Source organism: Rhinopithecus bieti, unplaced genomic scaffold (genome assembly GCF_001698545.2).
Source record: "Rhinopithecus bieti isolate Rb0 unplaced genomic scaffold, ASM169854v2 scaffold_758, whole genome shotgun sequence".
Classification (NCBI taxonomy): domain Eukaryota; kingdom Metazoa; phylum Chordata; class Mammalia; order Primates; family Cercopithecidae; genus Rhinopithecus; species Rhinopithecus bieti.
In genome coordinates, this window is record NW_016803215.1 from 547,469 (window position 1) to 569,413 (window position 21,945).

Consider the following 21,945-nt stretch of genomic DNA (forward strand, 5'->3'; position numbering starts at 1 on the left):
AATAAATAAAATAAAATAAAAAAATTAAAGAGACCATGTTTTTTTCTTTTAAATTGAGTTATCATGTACCACCATGCCCTCCATGGGTGAGTGTGCTCACAGGTGTGCATTGTGCGCACACACACACACACACACGCTGACCTTTCTTCAGCATCCTGCCAGCCACAGTGAACTGGGTGGAGTCGTTGCCGCTCCTCTGCCTCTCGTCTTCCAGGCCTCCTCTCTCACAGTGATGAGCTGCTTCCTTTCCTCAATCGTTATCTGGCTCTCTCGACTCTCTGTGACCCGCTGTTCATAAATGTACAGAAAAGAAAACAGGAGAGAGAAATGACAGCGGTGTGGCTCTCAGCCTGCAGCATTTCATGAGTGAAAAAAGCAGGTAGACAAAGAGGAGTAAGCATATTGTCCAAAGATGTTCAAAAATGTTCTATCTGAAATGGGCTCGGCTTCCTTACATCCAGGTTGGGTCGGAGATCACCACTGGCGATACTGAAACTTCAGATGAACACCTTTGTCCTGTGACTTACCGGTTTGGGGCACTGGAGCACCAAAACAATCCTTTGTAAACACAAACAGTTCAAAATAGATTGTTTTCGGGCCCTGGTTTTAAAGTTTCTCTGTCTTAACCCATCTAGTTAAACTCGGTTAACTGGGAGATTTTTATCCCTATATACTCACAAAGAACATGATTGATCTAGAAAACTTTATCCATGTGAGCACGCAAGGAACTTGCCCAGTTAGAAGGAGGGAGGCTGGTTAGGAATAAGGGGCAGAAGGTTTGCTGGGACTCTGCTTGCTTTTTCCTGCAGTCATGATGTTCTGCCGGCAGGTAAGCAACCAGGAGAGCCCACGGAAGTGGCTTTAAGCTGTGAGAGATGTGACGCTGAGGATGAACTATGCTGTAGACGTAACCTACACACACAATAACATTTCTACCGAAAATGCTTTCAGCAGTTTCTAACTGGAAAGTCTCTGGAGATATCTGCTTCTTCCATTTCCAAGCCATTGGTGACGCTCATTAGGCTTGAGGCTGGCGATGTGGCAGGAGGGGAAGGGGAAGAAGCTACAGGGGACTCAGAGGGCATCAGGAAAGGAGAAGGGGCTCAGGACAGGCCTGGGATGGGGAGATGGGGCTGAGGAGGGAGGGAGAGGAGCAGGGATGGAGGCAGAGGACAGGGCTCACACCACTGAGTGATGTGTATTGGGGAGAAGAGTGTAGGTGGCGGTCGCCGGCGATATCAGGGCAGGAGGTCCTCAAACGCTGGCCGGCAGAGTTTGCTTTCCCTTTGCCTTCAAGCCATCCCTCCCTGCACCACAAGACCCCTGACTATGGTGGGGCACAGGGCTGAGTGGAGAGCAGGGGAGAAGCACAGGGGCTATGGAGCTAATGCCAAGGAAGGAAGAGTGGAAAGGTGCCCCCTCTAGAGAAGAAGCCACGTCCCTGGCTGTCATCTGCAGGTCGCCTCTAGAAGGGGCTCTGGGGGCTGGAGATGGCTTCCTGGCTTTGACTTCTCACTTTCCCCGTCTTTCGGACTGGAGGAAGGCCATTGCTGCTAGTGCATCTGCACTAGCGTCAAACTACATCTGAGCACTCCACACATTCTTCTAGCAGGTCCCCCAGATGGCTGCTAGAGAATCTGCTTTCAAACTTCTTCTGAGTACTACTCAACATCTTCTAGCAGGTCCCCCAGCTGGTCTGCCTTTCTAAGGCATTTTCCTTGGCATTTTCCGTGGATCGGTGTGCTCCTAAGGCCTCACGCTGACACAGGGGAGGACTCGGAGAGCCCCGAGTGAAGCCCATCTTGGAGATTCTCTTCCACAATCCCTTTCCTCCTCACTATGGCAAACCACTTCCCTTAAGAGAGAGAACTTCCTGATTCAGGAGGGACAGGAAGAGAGTGGAGATGGAGACAGTTCATTTTTTTAACACCCTGGAATGATGGGGGTTGACAGAGGAAAGGCACCTTCCCTTCATTTCCAGCAGCACAAAACCAGGTCTGCACTGGGAAGATTTGGTTTAAGCTATGAACGTGGGCTTCTCCACCATCTAAGTGATGAATCTTTCTTTCACAGGATTCTTCCATAAGGCCCTCATAGCCAGAAGTGATTTTGAGGTCCCTGCCAATTTAAATTGGGTTAAAAACCTTTTCTTAAAGAGATATGACAACCAATGATCCTGGCTTGAATCTTAGATGGGGTGGCGGCTACAAAGGGCATTATTGGAGGAAATTGACACAATTTAAGATGGATGTGGATCAGATAAATATTGTATCAACATTAACTTCCTCATGTTGATCACCATATTGTAGTTATGGTAGAAAATATCTTTGACTTTAGGAAATACACACTCAAATCTTGAAAGGTAGAGGAGCACAGTGTTTCCAAACTACTGGCATATGGTTGGGGTAGGAAAAATGAGATGGGGGAAGAGAAGGCAAGAAAGTGGGATGAGGAGTGGAGGGAGGAAGGGAGGGAGAGTGAAGGAAGGGGCCAATGTCAATGATGAGTGGTTCTGGTGAAGGGTATGAAAGTGCTCTGTCTAGAATGGAAATGTTTCTATAAGTTTAACATTTTATCACAATTAAGATTTACTAATTTTTTTGAAAAAACCCTAACTTTTCTGCTCATGATTGGCGAGAAACCCCTAATTCCAAGCAACTCTCTGAATCATGTATCCTTTTTAAATAAACGATGAGGTTCACTTGCCCAAAAGACCTCATCAAAATTCAACAAAGAGAATATGTTTTCTTTGAAAATGAAGTTTCAGGAGTGAATTTTAATCAAACCAAGATGACACTTGGCTTCAAATATTTCCAAGAAACATATCAAGTGCCAAGAAAATTGGCATCTCCAAAGGTCCAGCCATCACTATGGTGATTCACTATTCACTTAGTCAACTCTGTGGTGAATTCTCTCAGGCATCTCGACAGTCCAGGGTGGGGTAGTGGGTGTGGATGGTGACTCAGAAAGATGGGAGCCTTGAGTCAACAATTTTGTTTTTCAAAGCACTGGGATTCCCCCAGAGCCCTTCATGTACATGATGGATATGAACCCTGGGCCGATATGACCATTTTAAAATTGAAAGCTTCAATTTCTTTGCCAGATATAGGTCAAGAAGAAATAATTTTCACTCTCTGCTAAATGATAGTATTAAACATAAACATTTTGTTTCTCTAAAATTTCTACTTGACATTGCTACTTAGTAGGGTTGGCTTACAGCTCCCCAATTCCTGCTGTCTGACTTTACATGGCTCTATAAAGAGGTAAATAATATAGGTTGCTTATACTCCAAAGAATTTAATAAAAATGTATCACAAGTTGCTTTTCTGTTTTAGAACTCAAAATGTGAAAACAAAGAAGATGAATATCTTTGTCCATTTGCTTTTTTTCAGCTTCTTCATTATTGTCTTGTTTTTTTCCTTCTAATTTTTTCTTTCCTTAAACAAGGAAAGAAATATGTCCTTAGAGAAGGACATATGTACGGTAATAAGTACTGTATCATTTCCCAGGTTTAGCTGATACACATTGAGTGTTGACTGGAATAGTAAGAGAATTGGCGAAGAATCTGAACAGAAATCTCTACCCCATCTGTCCTTTATCCTTTCAAAGATAGATCCCATGAATGTGGTAGGGAGAGGCAGAGAGAGAGGGTGGAGGAGAAAATGAGTGTGTGTGTGTGTATGCACGTGTGTGTGTGTAGAAGGTAGTGAAACAGGTAGAAAGGACCGTCTTCTTTCAAAGATGGTCAGAGACTTGGTAGGTCACAGCCGGAAACTATGCAAAGACTGAATTCACATGAATGCTTTTAGGTTGTGTGATGTTGCTGATGGGTTTGCTTCTCTCTTTATACACCAACTGAGAAATCATAGCAAATCTCCCTTAATGTTTCTCACACAGGGATGTGATCCAACAAGAGAGAGTAGAACTAAGGCATATTATAAGGATTAGGATAGATTTCAGGGTAAAACTCCACAACCGGAGAGCTTCATGGGAAGAAAATACTGTGATCTGGCTTTTAAATTTTTATCTTATTCTCATCTAGTTAAACTAAGCTGTAAAGGAAGAAATTGTAAGGCACTTATTAAGCAATAGAAAAATGGTCAATGTAATAAAGTTGTACTTTTCAGTTTTCAAAAATGCTAGCATCATTTCGATTTCTACACACTGTGAAAGAAATTTAGCTTTGCACCTTCCTTAAGAGAAATTTCAGTCCCTCATCACTGCATACAGCCTCAAGTAGCCTGAACAAAAGATGAAGATCACGGGTCTAGGCTCAGATCTCGAAGTAACTGTTTTCCAGTCCTGTCACCATCTACCAGCTCCTAAGATGAAAAGAAGGGAATAAAGTGAAATCTTATTCTGGTACAGCCCTGAGGCATGTGAGAAAGAAGAGAATTCAGGCTGAAGCCTCACCCAGAGACAAACAGTCCATTTAGACAGAGCCTGTATGCTGTGTAAATGCTCTGTTTTCTTCTCTGAACCTTTGTATTATTAAATATTAAGACACCAGTACTGCTGGAGGAAAGAAAAGGAGTGACTTGACCTCTGAGAACACAGATGAGCTAGTGCTACATACTTGGTATATAAAATATTCACATTCGGCTGGGAAAGACTGGTCAGAAGTAAAAATATAGAATTTTTTGAAATTTTAATTTTGAAGTGATGAAACATAAATGTCTTTGGCAAATGTTATTTTCCCTTAAACTTAACAATATATGGAGATACATTCCATGTTCGTGGATAAGAAGACTCAATTTTGTCAAGATGTCAGTTTTTCCCAACTTGATCTATAAATTTAATGCAATTCCAAAGTTCCTGCAAAGTATTTTGAACATATCGACAAACTGATCATAAAGTTTACATGGAGAGTCAAAAGAGCCAGAATAGCCAACACAATACTGAAGGGGAAGAAAAAAGTTGGAGGGGCCGGGCGCGGTGACTCACGCCTGTAATCCCAGCACTTTGGGAGGCCGAGGCGGGTGGGTCATGAGGTCGGCAGATCGAGACTATCCTGGCTAACATCGTGAAACCCTGTCTCTATTAAAAATACAAAAAATAAGCCGGGTGTGGTGGCGGGAGCCTGTAATCCCAGCTACTCGGGAGGCTGAGGCAGGAGAATGGTGTGAACCCGGGAGGTGGAGCTTGAGGTGAGCCGAGATCGTGCCACTGCACTCCAGCCTGGGAGACAGTGCGAGACTCCATGTCAAAAAAAAAAAAAACAGTTGGAGGACCAACACCAGTCAACTTCAAGACTTACTATAAAGCCTCAGTAATCAAGACTGTGTGGTACTAGTAAAAGGATACACAAATAGATCAATGAAATAGAGTTCTCAATAATCGATTCATGTAATATAGTCGACTGATCTTTGACAAGGAGCAAAAGCAATAGAATGAAGAAAAGATATTATTTTCAACAAATGAGTGTTGGAATAACTAGACACCCACATGTGAAAAAAAAATCTAGATACAAATCTTCCACCATTGACAAAAATTAACTCAAAATGGATCACAAAGACCTAACTGTAAAATTCAAAACTGTAACACTTCTAGAAGATAACATAGGAGAATATTTATATTATTTTGGGTTTGATGATTAGTTTTTAGATGTGACACCAAAGGTAATATCTTAGAAAAAAATAACTGACAAGCTGAACTTCACTGAAATTAAAAACTTCTGTAAAAGACACTGTTAAAAGAATGAGAAGACAAACTATGAATGGGAGAAAATATTTGCAAAAGACATATCTGATAAAGGACTGTTACCCAAAATATGCAAGTAACTCTTAAAACTCAACCATGGGAAAACAACCAGATTAACAAATAGGAAAAACATCTAAATAGATACCTCACCAAAGAAGATATACAGATAGAAAATAAGCATATAGAAATATGCTGAATATCTCATTTGCAAATCCCTAATAATGGGATTTGCAAATTAAAACAACATGACACTGTTACACATCAATTAGGATGGCAAAAACCCAAGCACTGACACCACCAAATGCTGGCAAGGACATGGAGCAACAGGAACTCTCATTCATTGCTAGTGGAAACGCAAAATGGTGCAGCCACTTTGGAAGACAGTTTGGAGGCTTCTCACAGAACTCAACATACTCTTACCGTGTGATACAGCAATCATGCTCCTTGATACTCAAATGAGTTGAAAACTTATGTCCAAACAAAAGCCTGCATGTGGATGTTTATATTACTTTGTTTATAATTGCCAATTGTTTATACAGGGAGAGGACAGAGACACTGTGAGAGAGGGGACAGAGTCCCTGAGAGGGAGGGAACAGAGGCCCTGAGAGGGAGGGGACAGAGGCCCTGAGAGGGAGGGGACAGAAGGCCTATGAGGAAGGGGACAGAGACTCTACGAGGGAGGGAACAGAGGCCCTACAAGGGAGGGGACAGACGCCCTAGAGGAAGGAGACAGGCCCTGTGAGGGAGGGGACAGAGGCCCTAGTGGGAGAGGACAGAGGCCCTAGAGGGAGGGGAAAGAGGCCCTAGAGGGAAGTGACGGGGCAAAGCCCTGCAGAGAGGAGACGGGAGCCTGGCATTCATGGAAAAGCGGAGCTGTTTTGACACTAAGGACATTCCATGGGGAAATAAAAAAACAACTGTTCACATTTCTCATGTTATTCACCTACAGAGTGGCTCAGCCAGGCCAGGTCTCCCCTCCAGGGTGAGGTTCAGAGCGAGTACAGCGAGGATGGAGGGAAGGGGCAGGGGGTCCATGGTCTCTTGCTTTAATAGGGCCATTGGAACCAGCTCCTCCTGGTTCTTTAATAGGGTCACTGGTGGGGCCTCCCCTTGCTGAGTCTTCCTCCCTGTCCCTCCACACTCCAAACCACCTCCACCATATCCTCCTCCTCTAGGAACTGAGCAGGACAACATCCTCACTGAGCTGGAGCGAAGAACACGGCCACCTCTCCTGGGCTCCTGACTCAGGATCCAAGCTTGGAGGCTGAAAGGGGATACTCTCCCCTTAAACCAGTTTCATGACTATGAGGGGAATTAATGCCATCAAGTCCACCTGAAAATCTGAGCCAAGGATCAGTGTGTGTGTGAGTGCACCGGTATAATAGCATGAAAGACCAATTAAACACACTGCATGTGCACACAGCTTACAGAACAGACAACAACTCTCATTAGATACACACACCTATACACAATCTTCAGTAGATACACACTCAGCACCGATAGTTATAATGATACGCAATCTCATGGGCACACACACACTCTCACAGGACACAGACACACTCTCTCACAGATACACACTCGGAAACCACCACTCATAATACACACACACTTCATAGACACCACTCATACGACCCACTCTCAGTAGATTACACTCTCCGCAAAACACACTGTCAATGATACACACACAGGACATTCTCTTATAGATGCACAACAACTCTCATGGCACACACACAATAGTACGTGAAACCACACATCCCCCTCTGGTTACAGTGGAATGTTAAGCAAAGAAATTATCCCCAAATTAAACAAAGTTCTTCCCCTGCTGCTCAGAACTTGCAGTGGAGCCTTAACATGGAGTGCTTTGCCTCACCCAATTAATCACCACAAAAGACGGTATTTGATGGCAGCAGGAATAGGGCAGGAGAATAAGTAGAGCATACTACAGGTTCTACAGACAAATCAAGGGGGAGTTTAAGGTGAAAAGAAGATTTATCAGAGCAGGGACGGGCAGGCACAGCTGGAGGACGGGGTGAGACAAAACAAGTGATTTTTGCCTAACAGCGAATGGTTAATTTACTCATTGAATTTCGGTTCTCTTTCAAGAGAGTCCTCCCCTCTGAATCGCTGCATGCTAAAACTAAATCCACACAAGCTTGGTAAATATACCTGAGTCAGGCTTTGTGCAGGCTAATTAAAAGACTTAAGTTTATAGAAGATGTTAGTTACAGAGAGAGGACGATCATGACTTTCATTGACAGTTTGAACACTTTCAACAGATAAATATGCCATCTTCCTTAAAAGTATTTTCATTACATGATTTAAAAAATAGTTAAGGCAGGGCCTCAGGCTCTCCACCCGAGGACCAAAGAGGCCTGCACTCTGGCGTCTGCCCGAGCTCAAGAAAACGCACCCAGGCGAGGCGTCGCCACAACAAGGAACCGCACCCAGGATCAGAGTGTACACCCACGCGCGAAGTGTCACCAGTCTGCGCCACATCCTGTGTGAGAGACACGGCTGTGGTGAGTCAGGGCTCTCCAAGCGAGCAGTCTAGAAACGGCAATATTCCGCAACTCCTACCTTCTTCCTACACGCCGTTAACAACAAACACGGGCGAAATTGCAGCAGTATTGAAGAGAAGGAGCCTCGTCAGGGCGTCGGCAATCGCTTCAAGTATTTCGTGCCTGGGTTCCAAACAGCAAGATGGCACCGCGCTCACACAATGCAGTTGATGTGAACGCTCAGGCCAAGCTATTCCCTGTACCACGAGAAGAGCATCTGGGTTAGGAGGGCGTTCCACCGATCCTTTCTCTCCCTGTCATCCTCGCCTTTAAGTGACTTTTAAATTCTCTGAATCTGCCATCTGGCAACTTTCAACGGCGAGAGACATGGACGCAACCTCTAACATGTGCCATAGATTCAGCTTCGTTGAAATCTTCGGAGGCACCTCTGTTCCTCGCGGCCTATCATAGATCTGAGCCTGCGGCTGCACCTGCAGCGCTCACAGCCTACTGCAAGCACAGTAGGGATATCGCACGGTTCCGCTCTGGACTCAGAAACAGACGGCCCAGGTCTAACTGGCAAGTCTCTGAAGGGTTTTTTGCTTCTTGGAAAAGGTGTGGACTTTGCTGGGATGACTATGCTTCACAAAAGCATGGGGGTTACGTGTATGTCTTAATGCCAAATAGTCGAAATGGCGGCTGGAATTTGAAAAGTAAGCTATTTGGTGAAGAACTAACATACATAACGCGACAAGTTTACGTTTAACAGAGACTCCGCCAAAGCCACTTCTTTGAGGACTTGCGCGCTCATCGTTTTTCCACCTCTCCTCTGGTGAAATGTCCTCCTTCCCGTCCCATCCCTCTCCTTTCTTCTTTTTCCTCTCACTTTGTTTGCCCAGGCTGGAGTGCACTGGTGTGATTCATGCGTCCACCTGCACCGCTCGACGCCGCCTGCCCAGGACTCAGCCAATCCTCCACTTCAGCCCCCGAGTACTGGGCGACGACAGGTGTGCACAACCACACCCTGGCGAACTTTTTGCATTTTGGTTGGTGAGGCAGACCAGGTTTCCACCATTTGCCCCGCGCTCCTCTCCAAACTCCTGGGCCAAGCGACGTCCTCGCACCTTGGCTTTCCCTACCGATACTGGGCCGAGCGTTTACACGTAAGCCACTGCACCCAGCCCCCGAATATAGCAACGCCCTTAACACTAAAAGACCCCAAATGGGCCCCGGTGTCACAGTGGCTCACTCCTGTAATCTCAGACTCCATTGGGAGGCAAGGGCGGCCGCCGGTCCTCGGACTCATGAGGTCAGGAGATTGAGGACCATTCTGGTCACATGGGTGAAAACCCTGTCCTCTACTAAAATAAAATAAAAGAATTAGGCCGCAGGCCATCGGTGGCAGGCCCCTGTCCCGTCCCACGTACTCAGGAGCTGAGTAGCCCGAGAAGTTGCTTTGATATTCATGGAGCTGGATGTGCATGTGTTCTGTCTGCGCCACTGCACTCCTTTTGTTCGGGGACAGAGCGGACTCCCACTCCAACAAAAAAAGACCAAAAAACAACGAAAAGACCCAAATGAGATGCTGCAAGAGCACCTCACAATATGTTTTCTTTTTGGACCAATCCCATTGACAGAGACGAAAACACTTATAGATTTTTCCATGCATCCCTTTAGCTATATTTTTACAAATGTGGACTCTGGACAAACTTTCACAAATCACTACGTGGCCACCACATCCTATATATTTTTATAGGACCAGTGCTGATCTTCCATGCTGCATGTATTTTCATAGGAACAATGGAAGGAACTTCTAGAGTTCCCTCTGTTTCCTGCCTCTTCTACATTTCCACAGACTGCACACTCAAAAGGAACGCAGGAACTGTGAAGGGCGTGATGAGCTGACCGTAACACCGGCTCCTTTCTGCCCTTGGTGCTAAAGATGGAAGGTTCCGGTACCTGCTCTCCTAGGTACCTCTCCATCAGCAAGGCTAGAGCTACTCCGTGCAGCAAGCGCCCCTGTTCAGGCCCCACGTGTCATGACTGTCTGTCCTTCTCCGGGGCAGCATTCAGACACCCCACAAACAGTGGGCATGTCAAGCCTCCTCAGCTATTGGGGACTCCCTCAACACAGACCAGGTTTAAGGTGCCTCACCCACCACATTTGAGCACAGCCAGGGGTGACTGAAAACAGTGCCAGCCCTCGGGAAGGAATGAACCGAGGAGTTGTCAGAGGCCATCTGAGAAACACCTGACCTCAACAGAACCTGAGATTGCCCAATGTGGGCTACAAGGGCCTAAGACAGATCGGTTTATTTTAACTTCAAAGAGCTTACTGTCTCCAGCCAAAGGGAAGCAGGCCACTGAGGAAGAGTGGGAGAGTTCACCCTCGCTGCAGGAACAGCAGCCTCCATGCGCCCAGAGGCGGCACTTCCCATTCCAGCCCCATCCTGCTTGGAAGCCCCGGGGCTTCAGGTCACTGGGTTTTCTACCCCAAGGGCAACTGCAGTCAACTGGCCTCTCTTGTCTTCTAAAACCTTAGCCAGCCTTCGGGCAGTTCGGATCTCATCCTCCACTCAAAGCCTTCTGGCTTCCACACCTAAGGTGATCCTCTGTTCCTCTACGGGGTAACGCACCTATTTCACTATTCACTGGGAACCTCTCCTGCTTTGTGCTTTTGGGCTTCATTTAAATTTCCACTGGCTCTCTGGGACTCCCAGTTCCTGATGGGCTGGGGAGTCTCTGCACCTTCCAAAATGATGGACAAGGGGCCAGGCGCTGCTTGGTGCCAGGACATAGTAGTTGGCAGGTTAGCTAATGAGGAATGTGTTAAAATTGTTTTGAAGCAATGATTTCAAGATTCTTTTAAATAAAGTTTGTGGGTAATGGGGATACATTATTTGACAGATGGATTTTCTTTCACTTCAGGATCTCATTTTGAAATCTGAATTTGACATGGTGTGTGAAAATATGTGCATGTGTATACTTTCTAAACATCTAGTTATATTTGAGAACTTTACAAATGGCCGAGGGTTTAATTCTTTAGTTATATTATCTTTAACACCACGTATGTCTCAAAGAAGAGAATTCAAATTGCCATTCCAATGTAACCTAAGAAGACACAGAAGTATCAGATGAAATAGTGTCAGAACTCCTGACTCACACTTCTATGGGCACATCTCATTTTATGAAAGTTTCTTAATGCATGAAAGTCACATTCATCATCTCTCCCTTCCACAGATGCTTAACTCATTTTAGAGCTAAAAGGGGCCTGGGGATCATCTGGTTGAAAGCATTCTTTTCTTTTCTACTTGAAGACTTCTGATCCTAGAAAGTGACCAGGGAGTGTCTGACCAATGCATCATTTTGCCTCCAGCCAGAAGGTGCATTTGCAATTGTAGGGGTAACCAGCAAGTCAGTCACCACCAGTTTTGAAAGTGTGCACTACCTGGTCAAAAGCTGGTCATCATCACATCTGTAATTTAACAATTCATCAATACTTTTGCATATGAAATGCTTGCTAGTATTGATCACCATGCATTACCTAATTTTGTTTCAACTTGTAACATACATTACTGTACATTCTCAATAAAAGGCATAGTCACTCATGAAACATGCTTAAATGATGAACTAAATACTCATAAACCACAATTAAGTCCTTTTATACTTAGGTTTAAAATATCTACATAGGAAAATCAAGTCCATATTTTATATGCAACTTAAAGATGTTCAATTTTTTTTCATTATAAAGGCTTTAATGACATTCTAAAGTCAGACTTCATTTAAGAAGGTTTTAAACTGAAGAAAAGTACACACTTTAAAATTCAGTCACTTGCTTGCTGACACAGTGTGTGTGTGTGTTGCTGATCCCAGTTCTAAAACATCTCCAGGCACAGCCTTCCACCCAATTTTAGCTGCTCTGTGACAGGCTCTCAGCGTGTACCCTAAGGGCAAAATGCACAAATGCTTCACAGAGAAGGAATTAGGTGGCACATGCTTGTCTCTTTGATGCACTTCCAAGAGTAATGTTAGTCCGAATGCTTTTCCTAACATGAGGAACGTTACCTTCTTGATGAGGGACCGCCCTGTTTCCTGGGTGTGCAGGCTGCTGGCAAGCGCCTTGCCGCCCTCCTGCCTCCTGCTGAGTCTGTTTCTCCAATCTTCCTCCCCGCTTTTCTTCAACAGTGCCAACTAGGAGGAAAACATGCCAGCCACAAAGAGTTCAGCACCAAACTCTTCCTTGTGATGGAACCATAATCTAGGTAAGTGAGAATGCTTTGGCCAAGACATGACCACAGCCACCTCATTTTAACATTTTGAATTTCATTTATTTTGAAAATAGCATGTATGGAAAATAATAAAGTCCCTTTTCTAAGATGGCCCCGAAGATTTTACAGTTGATTGAAACACAGAGCCGAAATGTGACTTGCTAGATAAAAGATGCACCGTCATCCCAGCCAAGGAATGTTTTCCCTTGCCCTTGGGCTGAGAGCAAGAGAACCGTCCTCAGAGAAAAAATGTCTTCTAGTGACGCCTTCTGTTCACTTGGTGAAATAACATGAAAGGACTAAAGCTATATCATAGTTCCTACTTGCAGAAAATAATGCAGACGTGGGCTTAAAACCTAAAGCTACGAGGCACTTACACTCTCTTAATATCATCCCTTTCAATTAGAGGTAAAATTTGATGTTTACGACTGTTTCTCCTCAGGTATTCTAAGCCCTGTTCTTTTCCTACAAATGAATTTGGTCTTTCTAATCCGTCTTCTTTAAACAGAAACTGTTTTCTACCAACCCATTTTAAAAAATTATCACTTCAACTTTCCTCACAGGAAAGGCATATACAAAAAAAGAATCTAATTAACTGAGGTTGTTACCTAACCCGCTTTAGTTCAACAATGGCATGACTAGGAAGCTGCTTGAATATTGGAATCTTGAGAGGTTATTTTCACAAACATGAGGCTGTTTCAGCTAACTGTATTGCCATGAATGAAAAAATCTTAGGCATTTGCACTGGACAAACAAACATGGGAAAGATAAAAGGTAAAAAAAAAGATGATGTTCATTAAACTCATTTGAGCTGCTGTTCAAACAATTTAAAGAGTAGGGAAAAAACCAAATAACTTTCCCTCTGTGCTGAACTTGATGGGCGAGGTCTTCCCAATATCACTAATGCATACTCCATAAATGTTGTATTTTTTATTTTATAAATTTGTTTTAGAGATGGGGTCTTACTTTGTCACCAAGGCTGGAGTGCAGGGCATAATCATGGCTCACTGCAGCCTCCAATTCTTGGGCTCACGTGACTCTCCCATCTCGGCCTCCATAGTGGCTAGGATGACAGGTGTGCATCACTATTCCTGGTTAATTTTAAAACTTCCATTTGGTAGAGACAGGGTCTTGCTCTGTTGCCTAGGCTGGTTTCGAACTGCTGGCCTCAAGCGATCCCCTGCCTCAGCCTCCCAATGTGCTGGGATTACAGGCGTGAAATACCACGTCTAGACAACAGTGTATTTTAAAGCAGTACATCAGCTCTCGTCCCAATTTGGCCACTAACTCCCTTTGAGTACCTCGGCTCTCCCTCCCATATCTGCCACATCAGGAGCTGGACCAGATGATCTCTAAGGGTCTTTCTTCCAAGCTTCCCGATTCCCATTAAATATTTGTTTTGGAGATAGGATGAGATATATCCTATGCTAAATGTTTTGTTAAGTTAAAAGTAAACAAATTTTTTGTATTTAAGAATCCAGTGACATCTACATATGTGTACACAATTACACCTATACTTGTTTATTTACTCAGTCAAATAATGGGAAGTAAGCTGTGAAGAAAAGAATCCCCAAAGGAGGCGGGAGCTTCGAACTCTGGGCCTGCCCCTTCCTCAATCTCTTCCTTCTCCCCACTTCCTTTCTGTTTTCCTCTTTCTGCTAAGCGGCAGCAGATACGATCTCAAATGCCCGTTCTCTAGAACTGTGGTAAGGCTGCCTTATCAATCTCATGCAGATCCCTTTGGTCAAGGTCTCATTTAGTCCTAAGTCCTGTAATTCTCAAACATTGAACAACACCCTGCACGCTACAAGAGCTAGTTCGCGGGTTTGGACACAAAGTCTAAATTCCTTCAAGAGTTTTAATCCACATCATTTCATAATATATATATGACTATGATTCATTTTCTCCAATTATTTTGAATTATTTTATTATTATTCTAATAAAATAATCTCACAAAATAAAATCATGAAAAGAAATTGGTATTTGCATGCTGTACTTGAGCTTTCAAAGGCATCAATAAATGAGCACTTTCAAAGAGGTAAGCCAGGGCATTTGAAAAGCCGCGTGAGAGGGACAGAAGTCCTTCCAGTTCAATCATCTGGCGTTGAGCCAGGCACTCATTCTCGACTTGATACTATCTCCTTGCAAACGTGGGCCTCAGAACCGCTTCTTCACTATCACCTCTCGACCAGGCCAGCAGCGGGGGGTGCTTCGCTGCTCGCCTCCAGCTTGTTAATCAGGGTGGGATCAAATGATGAATTAAAAAAAAATCAAATTCATTTCCTGAGTTGACTTTATTAAGAAGTCGCACTGAGCTCCCCGGGTCTTTGAAGACCGTTCTGAAAAAGAAGCTCTCAAAAGTCTGGGGGCAAACGGGGACACATGCACCTGTGTCATCGGACGGTTTCCCTGGTGGGTCTGGCTTTGTGCATCTAATAACTGACTTGGAAAAACCCAAGCTGTGGCATCTGAGATCACCGCTCATTCCACCTTATACTCTGTGATCTGCACGCGACCCGAGACCGGGGAAATGTTATCCGCGCATTCCAACCCACAATGATGTTGGAACATGGTCAAGAATTCCATTGACTGGCCAGGCGCAGTGGTTCACACCTGTAATCCTCGCACTTTGGGAAGCCGAGATGGGCGGATCACAAGGTCAGGAGATCAAGACCATCCTGGCTAACACGGTGCAAACTCCATCTCTACTAAAACAAACAAACAAAAAATACAAAAAATTAGCCGGGTGTGGTGGCGGGTGCCTGTAGTCCCAGTTACTTGGGAGGCTGAGGTGGGAGAATGGCATGAACACAGGAGGCAGCGCTTTCAGTGAGCCGAGATTGTGCCACTACACCCCAGCCTGGACAATAGAGCAAGACTTTGTCTCAAAAAAAAAAATTCCATTGGCCGAGGTCACACTGGATGTTAGTGGGCAGACAGAGGTGACTGCAACCCTTGTCTGCTTGTGCTTGTTTCACTGCGGTAGAACATTCGCTGACCAGACACATTTTTGTCACACCGTTTTAGGAATGGCATAGGATTCTGACTTTCTTATAAGGTTTTTCCCACCATAGGAAGGCCTCCAAAGAATTCCTCCATTCCAAAACCCTAAAATTTTGCTTCTACATGTGCTGGCGGAGTTACCATTAGGGACTCCGAAGACTACAGAGTAACCAGAATAATCTGGAAGAAACTGTGTTTCCATGGAGCCCACATGACACTTGGAGCCAGCCCTTGCCTCCAGCCTACGGAGCACATGATGAATAACTTGTAAATAACACGCACTAAAACTTGAGTGGGTTCTTCCTGTCTCTTTAGATTTCCTCACTAGTGTCTACCACGCTGAGGAGGGAGGGAGATCTTCCCAAATGTGTTCCTTCCTCCTGTGAGCTCACAGCCCTCCGGCTCACCACAGACCGCCAGGCTCTGAGAGGGTCGAGGAGCCGACATCTGGGTCTACACAGGACATAAATTCCTGCTCGTGCAATTCAAACAACTGTCAGCGCTTTTAGCAACTGCCAAGCCGAAGTGCTGTTTGCAGGACTGTGATGCTGGGGGCTGGGCAGCAGCTTGGCCTGGGGCTGTGTGAACCCAGGGAGAGGCATGACACTGGCCTGCTTACCTGATGCCTGGTCCAGGGCCACCATGATAGGTGCCTGCCAGGCCACCCGGGGAAACTGTGCCTCTTCTTCCATACCTCACACTATTCCAGCAGGGAATGCTGGCCTGAGAGCCCTGCTTGGTGAGAACAAGGACTTTAGACTCAGAGCAGTCAGGGCTGGGTCAAACAGGAGACACGACAACCATGTGCCCCTAATATTAAATAAGGTGTGTTTTCTCTCTCTCTTTTTTAGAATTCTCCCTTCATTTTAGAGAATTACAGGCACCCCATAGATCTCAGATAAGGCTGAACAGCATACATAAATACTTACATTATATCTTGGTCTTGGCTGGTTCACAAGTTGGAGACGCGAACGAACTAAAGTGTGTTTTAAGTGGGAGACAAATCAAACATCAGAAAAGGAGGGCTGGGCATGGTGGCTCACACCTGTAATCCCAGCACATTGGGAGGCTGAGGTGGGAGGATCGCTTGAGGCCAGGAGGTGGAGACCAGCCTGGGCCACAGAGCCAAACTCTGTCTTTACAAAAAAATGAAAATAAGAAATCAGCTGAGAGTGGTGATGTGTGCCTGTAGTCCCAGCTACTTGGGAGGCTGAAGCAGGAGGACCATTTGAGTCCCAGGAGACTGAGGTTGCAGTGAACTATGATCACACCACTGCACTCCAGTCTGGGTAACAGAACAAAACTCTGCCTAGAAAAAGAAGAGAAAAAAGAAAAGAAAAGAAAAGAAAAGAAAGAGAGCAAAGGGGAACTGCATCTCTATTCTTATTCCTACATAAATCTGGGGCCCTATAGTGGCTGAAATCTCCCAGCTACAACGTAAGAACCAGGGGTTTGGAGACAGGGAGACAGCCTCTGGCTGGATGGGATAGGGAAGGGTGGATGGTTGGGGCGGGGGTAGGCAGGCAGGAAACACAGAAGTCTCCAGCCGGCCCCTCTAGGGCAGAACGCCACAGAGGCGTGAGGTGGATTCTGCGACAGTTCAGGGAGTTCCACTAAGTTCTTACACGCCACCAATTTCCTGAAGTGAAACAATGGCTCTTTTATTCTTTTCCAATATTTTTCTTCGCCAAATAAGAAAGCCCAGATGCCACTGTTTCTGACATTGTGGAGATCCGATTTCTAAAGTCCTAACGTATTCTTTAAGCAATAGCAAAGGTTTTATCCCTAAATAACTTAAGAATTATTTAATTCACAATGTTTCTCAGAGAAGTTCTCAAACAGGAACCATTTAAACACAAATAATTTAGATAGTTATAAAACTACAATTTTCCTAATCCAGTGGGAAAAGTCAATTGCATCCTATGTTTTATGCTGGTTGTGGTTCAAATTTGACATTCACAATGTCAGAAAAGATGAAAACAGAAAATAACTTTTGGTAGATTTCCTTGAGCAGCAAACATTTTCTTAAAAAGGAGGGTGTGGAGGGTTTCCTTTAATTTCTTAATTTCTCCACTTTTTGTCTACAAGTGGGGATAATACTGCTTTCTTCTGAAGGCTGTCTTCAACATCAAAGGAGGCATCATGTGCAAAATGTGGAAGGCAGTCTGTGACACTGGGTAGCACTGAGCATGGGGCACTCAATATCATCAGGCCCCAGACAGGGGAGAGACTGACACAACAAGGCTGAAGAAGACAGAGCTGCCCTCTTTAGTGGGCACGGCCATTGATAAAAAACGATAAAGGAAATCTGTAAATTCCAGTCTCTATTTCTTAGACTCTGAAATGTGAATGTGGATGTGTAATTTGAAATAAGCGATGTTAAGAGCATGTGAACTGAGAAAATTCATGAAGAAAGAGGGTGTGTCTTTCTAGCACTGCTGTCTAGCTAGAATTTCTGTCCTCTTACCGTATTCTCCTAGATAGAGTAGACAGGGTTGGCTGCTCTAACATTAATCTGAGCACACTGCAGTTTTGTCGTGGACCAGGGGAGAGTTGGAGACATGGCTCCTAGGTCAGTTCTATTCACTACATGGCCCTGGAGGCTACCGGAGCTAAATCCCTCCTTTGGTAAAATAAGGCAGTCAGAGGTATGTAGAATAAAGTCTGGAAGTCCTATGATTTTATATACTTCTTCCTCAAGAAAGAAAAGTAAAGCCCAAATAAATGTAGGAATAACATTCTTATTTGAAATAGTTTAAGCTTCATTATTTCATTTTCACAAAAGGGAGAGATTAAAGTCTCATTTAGGAAAAAGCTATCATAGATAAATTGTAAAAATATGTGGTTTAGGCTGGGTGTGGTGGCTCACGTCTGTAATCACAGCACTTTGGGAGGCCGAGGTGGGTGGATCACCTGAGGTCAGGAGTTCCAGACCAGACTGGTCAACATGGTGAAACCCCGTTTCTACTAAAAATACAAAAATTAGCTGGGTATGGTGGCACATGCCTGTGATCCCAGCTACTTGAGAGGCTGAGGCAGGAGAATCACTTGAACCTAAGAGGCGGAGGTTGCAGTGAGCCGAGGTTGTGCCATTGCATTCCAGCCTGGGCAACAAGATCGAAACTCCATCTCAAAAAATAAATAAATAAATAAAAGTTTAGGTTCAATAAAATGTTATTAATTGAACTTTCCTTTCACATAGGAGAAGTTGTTAGCATTTGCTTAGTTATATCTTTCCTTGATATTTCCACATTAATATTTCTGTTTTCTAGGAGTCTCTACCAGAATATATGGCATGTTCATCTCCTTTACACTCTTTTTTAAACATGTGTTGCATGCATGTTATGCTTTCAATATTAAAAAAACAAACTGTTTTGGAGCAGGAGTTTCCTCTTCTGTGCATTTTGGTATTCCATAGAGTACCAAAGTTAGAAATAGAGCNACTCCATCTCAAAAAATAAATAAATAAATAAATAAATAAATAAATAAATAAATAAATAAAAATAAAATATGTAGTTTAGTTATTTCCAGCAAAGTACAAATAAAAGTACTGTCAAGGTAAGGGGGAAAAGATCACTGGCAATATATTTTGCATCAGTGTAATTTATTACAAACATAGCTGCTAAATAAAGTGTTCCTTGTCCTTTCTTAAACATATTTTAACAAACTGAATAGCTGAATATCAATCAAGCGTTCCTTTCTATCATGATTCTGAACAGACTGGGCTCGGGAATCCCCTGGAGACCAGGATAAGTTATGGCTTCTGTTACCCGGCAGGTGTGCGTGCTCACGCATTCAATTCTGAATGCACTTCTGGGCCATTCACAGAAACTTTACAGCCATGCTTGAATGCCCTAGATATCCACAAAGCCCAAACTAAGAAGCTGCATCTTTCCAGTATCTCAGTTTTTAAAATGAGAATTTTACAGTAAGATTAAAACTTTCAGAAAAACACGGATCAACTAAAATTTACCAAAAAACAAGCAAGTAAATCAGGAATTATTGCTTAGTGGGTAGACACAGGACTTCTTCATTAAAAGTCCTAAGTCCTGACGGACAGAATATTCCCAAAGATGGGAAGGTTCCTTTAAAAGCCTTTGAAAGAAGGGGGCATAATATTAGTATTTTCCACTGAGGAATACCCCAGAGATATTATCTCATGTGTAAAACATCAGAACTTGTGTATGAATGACATTTATTCTTAATTTCCTTAAATGATTTCTCTTCTTCCTCACCAAACCAGTTATCAACACTTGGGTTTGTGGGATGAAACTCTCTTCGAGCCCCGTTTCCGTGGAAGAGAACTTCAAGCCTCAATAGGCCCAGCTGCTTCCCCGATTGAAGACATCCTTTTCCTCACTGCACTGACTCCTCTGCCCCTTCCCTAGGCCCCTCAGCCTGCCAGGTCTGAGTTTTCATGAATCTTAAGTAAATAAAGGAGAAAGTCAATCAGATTTAACAATCTTATTAATTTGTCAGTTGAAAAAGATGGCATCTATTATTTTATAAATAATGTTCAAAAAGCTTGGCTTAAAACTAGAAAGAAGGGCCAGGCATGGTGGTGCACGTCTGTAATCTCTATACTTTGGAAGGCGGAAGTGAGAGGCTTGCTTGAGGCCAGAAATTCGAGACCAGCCTTGGCAACATAGTGAGACTTCCATCTCCAGAAAGAGTTTTTGTTGTTGTTGTTGTTGTTAATTAGCCAGGCATGATGGTGCACACCTATCATCCCAGCTACTGTGGAGGCTGAGGCAGGAGGATCACTTGAGCCCAGGAGTTCGAGGCTGCAGTGAGCTGTGATTATATCACTACACACCAGCCTGGGCAACAGAGGGACAGAGGGAGACCCTGTCTCTAAAAAAAAAAAAAGAAAGAAAGAAAGAAAAGAAAAGACTTTTCCTTGTGGTTTGGTATAGTCTTAGGCAGTTTGAAATGTATCTAGAAAAATAACCATGGTCTGTGCCTAACAAAGCATGCAGACTTCTGTATGGTGGCAGGTGTAAGGAAGGGTCGAGGCTGGCAGAACTGTGGGAAAAGGTGTTGGAAATGATTCTCCTAATATGGAGTTGACATGACTTTTCTTCACCCAGTTTTCCTGTCACTATTCCATCATGTTTTTTTCCTACTGAAGACTTTTTCTCTTTTGTACAAATTGATGTGGTACGTGAGAAATTTTGTTACACGTATATAATGCATAGAGACCCAGTCAGGGTATTCAGGCTGTGTCCATCACCTGTGTACAGTACATTTTTATTTAGTCACCCTATTCTGCTATCAAACCCTGAATTTATTTCCACTATTGTATCTTTTGGTGCTTAATTCAACTGTGGTTAAAAGTTCACTAGGAAAACACACCCCCAAGGTAATTTACTTCCAATTCTCTGTATCTGTCTCATTTAAATATATTCCTCTGCACCCTGCGTCGTTATTTTGAAAGAAATTAGGCTACTGTGTTACTTGATGCTGAAATGCAATCTTTCAAGCTATTACCTGACATACAATTTCTAAACGCAGTTCAGAAAAGTCATCCATTTTACAATCTGTAAAGGAAACAAAACTTGGATTCTAAGCCCAAAGATGTATGTCCTGTATGTATATTTGTTTTCACTCCCTCTACACATACTTCACACAAAGCCACAAGTGGTTTGTGCATTCAGTATGAATCCTGTGTATTTAAAAGTGGAAGAGCCAAGATCTCAGCTCCTGTCACTAGATAGTCCAAGAATTTAATATTAGAAAAGACATCGGGACAGTGGAAGCAAATAAATAAAGCAGAAGTCTGTTTCTATTTGTTTTCTCACCTGAGTCTGGAACCGGTCCTGTTGTCATTACCAAACCAGGCTCACGAGCAAAGGCAGTTCACTCTCAAACACCTCAGCTTCCTAGAATTACTCCAGGACAACAGCACAGCCCTGTTAGAAGCTGAATGTGTGATTTCATCTCTTTGCCCATCACTCAGATTGTTTTCTAAAGCAAGCTGTAAGCTCCTCCCCAGAGAATTACGTTTCGCTCACCGAATCTCATTACCTTTCTTTAATAGACATGGTTTTGCTGGGTGAGTCAAGAAGGCCCTCCCCTGTCGACGTTTTGATCTCTCCAGCAGCAAACATCGCACATGGATTCTTGCAGAGCTTCTCCTGTGACTGTTCCGAAGAATCCTGGGGCTTCCAGGACACCGAGGCTGCGGTTTGAGCAACAGTTTTCCCAGCAGCTGTCCCTGTCTGCTCGGAAGTGGGCTCCCCGAACTCTGCCGCTGGGAAGGAAAAGAGCAGCATCAGCACTGAACTCCTCAGGCGAACGTTCGTCCAGCGCTTCGCCCCCAACAGCGCAGCTCTGGGAGTTCAAGCCGTGAGCACAGGGCGGGTGACCCAATCCACTGGGATTTATGCAAATCTGCAGCACGCTACACCCGGAGAAAACCAAACTTCCCGGAGGGTTACCCACGCGGCAAAATGCTTCGTGGCAATTGGTTTCTC

The 21,945-nt window shown here is 44.0% G+C and overlaps 1 pseudogene; it reads right to left on the bottom strand.

Moving 5' to 3' along the window:
• Positions 1–21,895, bottom strand: part of LOC108528056 (supervillin-like) — a 50,529-nt pseudogene extending 28,634 nt beyond the window's left edge.
• Between the last annotated feature and the right edge of the window lie 50 nt (positions 21,896–21,945).